The sequence below is a fragment of the Rutidosis leptorrhynchoides genome, chromosome 6, assembly GCF_046630445.1.
Source record: "Rutidosis leptorrhynchoides isolate AG116_Rl617_1_P2 chromosome 6, CSIRO_AGI_Rlap_v1, whole genome shotgun sequence".
Taxonomy (NCBI): domain Eukaryota; kingdom Viridiplantae; phylum Streptophyta; class Magnoliopsida; order Asterales; family Asteraceae; genus Rutidosis; species Rutidosis leptorrhynchoides.
In genome coordinates, this window is record NC_092338.1 from 425,546,391 (window position 1) to 425,553,468 (window position 7,078).

The window sequence follows — 7,078 nt, forward strand, 5'->3', positions numbered from 1 at the left end:
AGTTAAGGCTTACCAACACTATCCACTTGTAGCTAAGAACGAGGAGAACAATTTTACTTCTTGCTCCAAAGATCGATTCACAATTCTTCACCTTCAAATCTTAGTTTAAATCTAAGTGGGTTTTGTGTTTGAGAGAAAAATGGAGAAAGAAAAGAGAAAAGAAATGAGGAAAATCAGATATGTGGCTGGGATTTAGAGTCCCAATCAGATCCACACGCAAAAAGACAAAAATACCCTCGAGGCACCCTTTTAAAAGCTAAAATTCAGATCAGATGCACAGGAAGGTCGCGGCGCGACCCTTTTTCTCGCGGCGCGACAATGCAAACGATTTTGGACCTGAAGAACGTGCCTCCTGAATTTGATTTGAGTTCAAAGTCGCGGCCCGACCAGAACCCTCGTGGCGCGATAATGGCCTGCAACTGACCAATTTTGACATCTTAACTTAACTATAGTTTATACGCCTCGTACACTCCATTCCCGCTTCATATATTCGCCTAGACTTCACCACATTGTCTCACATGACTTAATACACTTGATAATGCTAAAAACAAACACATATTTCATAGCATTATCCTTCAAGAAAGACAAGCTTTTAGTTGAAATTGTTCTATTTATAAGTGCTATTCGTTTAAATATTAAAAGGTGAAAACAAAAGACAGATTCGGCGATTTGAAGACGTAAACGACCAAAAAGCTAAAAAGTACAAAGTACAATCCAAGTGGTTCAAATTATTGATGAGAAACGTCTAGAAATTACAAGAGTACGAGCCGCGAAACGCAAAGTACAAGATATTAAATCGGTACGAAAGGACGTTCGAAAATTCAGAACCGGGACAGTAACCAACTATCAATGCGCGGAGCAACATACCTAAAATTACAAGTCAACTATGCACACGAATATAATATAATATATAAATAATTCTATAAATTATATATATATTAAAATAAAAACCGTCGGCAAACAAGAAAACAAAAGTTTGTGAGCTGTTCCAAGTCACCATGCGATCGCATGGTAGATGCAAAGGAAGTCCATGTGATCGCATGGCCCAAAAAGCCTGGCCAGGTCTATAAATTCAGCTTTTTTCGGACGAGTTTGATACACCTTCATTCACTTATCTCTCTCACTCTCTCAAATATATTTATATTTATTTTATAATTATAATTTTAATATTAAATTAATAATAATAAGGTTATAGTGGCTAATGTTTTAAGTTTGTAAGTCGAAATTCTGTCCGTGTAACACTACGCGATTAATACTCATTGTAAGTTATGTTCAACCTTTTTAAATTAATGTCTCGTAGCTAAGTTATTATTATGTTTATTTAAGCTGAAGTAATCATGATGTTGGACTAAATATTAAGACGGGGTTATTGGGCTTTGGACCATAATTAGGGTTTGAACAAAAGACCGACACTTGTGAAAATTGGACTATGGGCTATTAATGGGCTTTATATTTGTTTAACTGAATGATAGTTCGTTAATTTAATATAGAGATTTACAATTTGAGGTAATTATAAATAACCACATACACTCGATCGGACACGATGGGCGGGATATTTAAAAATACTAATAATCATTCAATTAACCAGACACGGGAATGGATTAATAGTCAATGGACTCATTAAAACAGGGGTGGATTACATACAAGGACACTTGGTGTAATTGTTAATAAAGTATTAAACCCTTGGATTGCACACAGTCGATAACTTGGTGTAATCATTAACAATGAATTAAAACCTTATTACAGTTTAAGTCCCCAATTAGTTGGAATATTTGACTTCGGATATAAGGGTAATTTGGCGAGGACACTCGCACTTTATATTTATGACCGATGGACTGTTATGGATAAAAACCAGATGGACATGTCGAATAATCCAGGATAAAGGACAATTAACCCATGGTAATAAATTAAAATCAACACGTCGAACATCATGATTACGAAAGTTTAAATAAGCATAATTCCTTTATTTTATATCTCATCGCACTTTTATTTATCGTCATTTTAATTATCGCACTTTTAATTATCGCACTTTTATTTATCATCATTTACTTTACGCTTTAAATTAAGTTGTATTTATATTTAATATTTTACATTAGGTTTTAATTGTGACTTAAGACATAAAATCGACAAAACGGTCATTAAACGGTAAAACCCCTTTTTATAATAATAATAATAATACTTATATATATATATATATATATATATATATATATATATATATATATATATATATATATATATATACTTATATACAAATATAGTTTAAAATAAAAATATAGCGTTAAACGCAGCTGTATCCCTGTGGAACGAACCGGACTTACTAAAAACTACACTACTCTACGATTAGGTACACTGCTTATAAGTGTTGTAGCAAGGTTTAGGTATATCCATTCAATAAATAAATAAATAATTTGTGTAAATTGTATCGTATTTAATAGTATTTCGTAGTAAAATATAACCTATTTCGTACTACACCTCGCACACATCAAGTATTTTTGGCGCCGCTATCGGGGACGCCATAGAACGCTATAAATTTTTTTTTTTAGTTTTTAAGCCTTTTTTGTAAAAATATAATTTTATATAAGTTTTAAAATATAAAAACATAAAATATATATATATATATATATATCTATATTTTTAAAGTTTAGTTAAATTAAAAAAAAAGTTTATATTTTTATTGTTAAAAGTTATAAAAACTAAAGTAATTTTTTCTTAAAAATATAAATTTATTCAAATAAATATTACTTATATTTTATTTTTATAAATTAAAAATCAAATAAAAATTAAAATAATAAGTAAACGGGCTGGTCACTGTAGCAAGCCCAATCAATCCGGCCTGGTAACTAACTTCATGCGAACGCATGGGATTCGTTCACATACCTCATGCGAACGCATGAGGTGATTTGACAGGTCTGATCCTTGGACCCGTCGAATTAGGGTTTGTAATTAATAATAATTATTATTATTAATTAATTAGAATTAGGGTATAATTAAAATATTAATTAGTTTTAGTTTTAATTAATTTTGTATTTACAGTTTTAATTAGTTTTATTAAATTATAAATTAATACTTTTATAAAATAATAATATAAAAATAATATTTTTATAAAAATAAGTAATTTTATCATTTTTTTATAAATTGTATATTTTAATCTTTTAATTTGTAATTTATATTTTTATCGTTTGTAATTAGTTTTAAACTTAACATTTGCCGTAGTTAATTTATATTTCTAGATTTTTAGGCTTTGCCGTAAAATCCCTTAAGTGCTTTTTCTTTAGATTAAGATTTAGGCGCTTTAGAATTTTACGACGTCACTTATCGCTTTAATATTTAATAGATTTTAGTGCCTAATTAAGTTATTGCCGTTTTGGATATAGAATTCCTTTTAAGCTTTAATTCCTTTAGACGCAATTTTTAATATTTAGTTTTTAGACTTTTAAGTTTCGACGCTTTACTTTCTTATTTTTTATTTTTCAACCTTTTTTTTTCGCCGCTTTTCGACGCACTCTTTTTGTTTCTTATTTCTCGACGCTCTAGTTTTTAGGACATAGATTTTAACTTCAAAATTTTGACGAAAAATTATTTTAAGCGGTTAAATTGATAGACATCCAAAATTTTCTTGTTCGTAGTAATAGTTGGATTTGTTAGTGGCGAGTTGTGGGCTTCCGATTTAAAGGATCCTAGCTACCTGCTACATCTATTGGCTATTCGAAACGTGGGCAAAATCAGAAAAGTCTATTAATTTGATAACTTATATAATTTTTTTATTTTTATAACTAATAGGATATTCAGTGAATGCACCGAGCAAAACATTCACCACCTTTCATACGTTCACCACCTGTAACTCGATCAAGACATCTAGCCAACATTGTCGTCGTTGATTTTTCTTTAGAATCATCATCTAGTCGACCAAGTACTCCAATTCAAATTTTTGATAATCCATTTTTTGAACCCGACCTCACAATTGAGAACCCGGAGGATATTCAAGGACAATTCAAAGATCTTGAACCACTAATTATTCCTCCTGAACCACAAATCATACAACCAGAGATTGTCGAGGAAGAAACCATTAAATCAGAAACCTCTAGTGATTCAGATTCAACAAACTCAATCATGAAAAATCAGGAACCTTTAAGTATGGAAGATCGAATGAGGGCTACACGCACTGGACAAGGTCATGCAATTATTCAACCAGACATTAATGCATCAGATTATGAAATCAAGGGACAAATCCTACATATGGTAACTAATCAGTGCCAATTTAGTGGTACGCCGAAGGAAGATCCAAACGAACATCTTCGAACCTTTAATAAGATCTGTACTCTATTCAAAATCAGAGAAGTTGAGGATGAACAGATCTATCTCATGTTATTTCCCTGGACTTTAAAGGGAGAAGCCAAAGATTGGTTAGAATCGTTACCTGAAGGGGCGATTGATTACAGGAGATGTTTTAGTTGAGAAATTTCTTAAAAGATTCTTTCCGGCATCTAAGGCCGTGAGACTTCAAGAAGAAATTGTTACGTTCACACAAAAGCCAAATGAAACTCTATATGAGGCGTGGACAAGATTTGGAAAGTTGTTGAGAGGATGTCCTCAACATGGTTTAGACACTTATCAAATAGTACAAATATTCTACCAAGGATGCGACATTACTACACGAAAAGACATCGACATAGCAGCTGGTGGTTCCATTATGAAGAAAACCGCAACTGAAGCTTACAAAATTATTGATAACACAGCCTCCCACTCACATGAGTGGCACCAAGAAAAAGACATCGTTAGATCATCTAAAGCAGCTAGAGCCGATTCTAGCCATGACTTTGATTCCATTTCCACAAAGCTAGATGCTTTCGAGAGACGAATGGAAAAGATGACTAAAGATATTCACTCAATACAAATTAGTTGTGAGCAGTGTGGAGGACTACATTTGACAAAAGATTATCTCAGTTTTGAACAAACAATGGAACAAAGAGAGAATGTTTCATATATAAACCAAAGACCTGGAAATAATTATCAGAATAATTATCAACCGTCAAGACCAAACTACAATCAAAATCAAAATTATAACCGAAATGTTCCATACAACAACCAACAAGGTCCTAGCAATCAACAGGTATCTAATAATACTTACAACCAGCAAAGACCTATTTTTCCAAATAAACCACCACAAACCGATGATAAAAAGCCAAATTTAGAAGATATGATGTCGAAGCTAGTTGAATCTCAAACGCAGTTTTTCACATCTCAAAAACAAACTAATGAACAAAATGCTCAAGCATTTAGAAATCAACAAGCTTCAATCCAAAATCTGGAACAAGAAGTGAGCAACCTAGCAAGGTTAATAGGTGAAAGAATACCGGGGAGTCTACCTAGCGATACAAATGCTAACCCCCAAAATGAAACAGCTAAAGCCATTACCACGAGAAGTGGTATTACACTCAAACCACCTGAAATACCTGTAATTTCTGATGACTCTATTCCTACTCCACAAGAACCACAATCTGAACAAGAAAAGGAAACAGAACCGGTAGTTGAAAAGGTTAATGAAGATAACACAATTAAGGGAAAGCCTTATGTTAAACCATACCAACCACCGCTTCCTTACCCGAGTAAAATGAGAAAAGAAAGACTTGAAGCCGAGCAATTCAAATTCTTGGATATGTTTAAACAAATAAATGTCAATCTTACTTTCATTGATGTGATTTCAGGAATGCCAAGATATGCAAAATTTCTGAAAGATCTAATCACAAATAGAAAGAAAATGGAAGAACCCTCAGCTGTTACGATGAATGCTAATTGTTTTGCTGTGCTGTTGAATAAGCTACCAGAAAAACTCTCTGATCCAGGAAGTTTCACAATTCCATGTTTTCTGGGTAGTCTTAATTCAATTGAAGCATTGGCAGACTTAGGTGCTAGTATAAATTTAATGCAGTATTCACTGTACGCTAAACTAGACCTTAGAGAATTGAAACCAACACGAATAAGCATATAACTAGCCAATCGATCAGTGAAATATCCTAGAGGGATAATGGAGAACATGCTAGTTAAAGTTGGTACTTTAGTATTTCCAGTAGACTTTGTTATTCTGGACATGGAAGAATATTCTCGAGTTCCTCTCATATTAGGAAGACCATTCTTAAACACGGCTAAAGCAATAATAGATGTGTTCGGTAAGAAACTGACCCTAAGTATAGAGGACGAGAGTGTTACCTTTTCTATTGATAGAGCCATGCAACAACCGCAATCTGCAGATGATACATGTTATTACATTCAAACTATAGATTCACATGCAGAATTGTTACAAGAATTTCCAGAATTACAAGGAACAGGATAATGTTCTTTAGGAGAAGGAACTGAACCAATTGATGAAGCTGAAATGTTAGCTACACTTATGGCTAATGAATATGAACCAACAACAGAAGAACTTCAAATTCTAAAAGAGGAAGACAGATATCGATACAAATCATCGATAGAAGAACCACAGATATTAGGGTTAAAGCCACTTCCAACCCATTTAGAATACGCTTATTTACATGGTGAATCTGAATTACCTGTAATAATATCGTTTTCTCTTACGGAAAATAAAAAATCTCAACTCATTTCTGTGCTAAAAGCTCATAAACCAGCTGTTGCATGGAAGATTCATGACATTAAAGGCATAAGTTCTTCTTATTGTACACATAAAATCCTTATGGAAGAAGGTCATAAAACATATGTGCAACGCCAACGAAGACTAAATCCTAATATGCAAGATGTTGTTAAGAAATAAATTATTAAACTGCACGATGCAGATTTAATTTATCCAATATCTGATAGTCCATGGGTAAGCCCAGTTCAATGTGTACCTAAGAAGGGTGGCATGACTGTCATCACAAATGAAAAAGATGAGCTTATTCCTACTAGAACTGTAACAGGATGGCGAGTCTATATTGATTATAGAAAACTAAATGACGCCACCAGAAAAGATCACTTTCCCTTACCTTTCATTGATCAAATGTTGGAAAAGTTAGCTGTGAATAGTTACTATTGTTTTCTTGACGGTTTCTCTGGATACTTTCAAATTCCAATCGCACCCAAG

The 7,078-nt window shown here is 32.8% G+C and overlaps 1 non-coding gene across 1 annotated transcript; it reads right to left on the reverse strand.

Moving 5' to 3' along the window:
- Positions 1-4,498: 4,498 nt before the first annotated feature.
- On the reverse strand, positions 4,499-4,605 carry LOC139856309 (small nucleolar RNA R71). Its single transcript, XR_011761799.1, has one exon. It is a non-coding gene; the product is annotated as a small nucleolar RNA R71 (small nucleolar RNA).
- Positions 4,606-7,078: the final 2,473 nt, after the last annotated feature.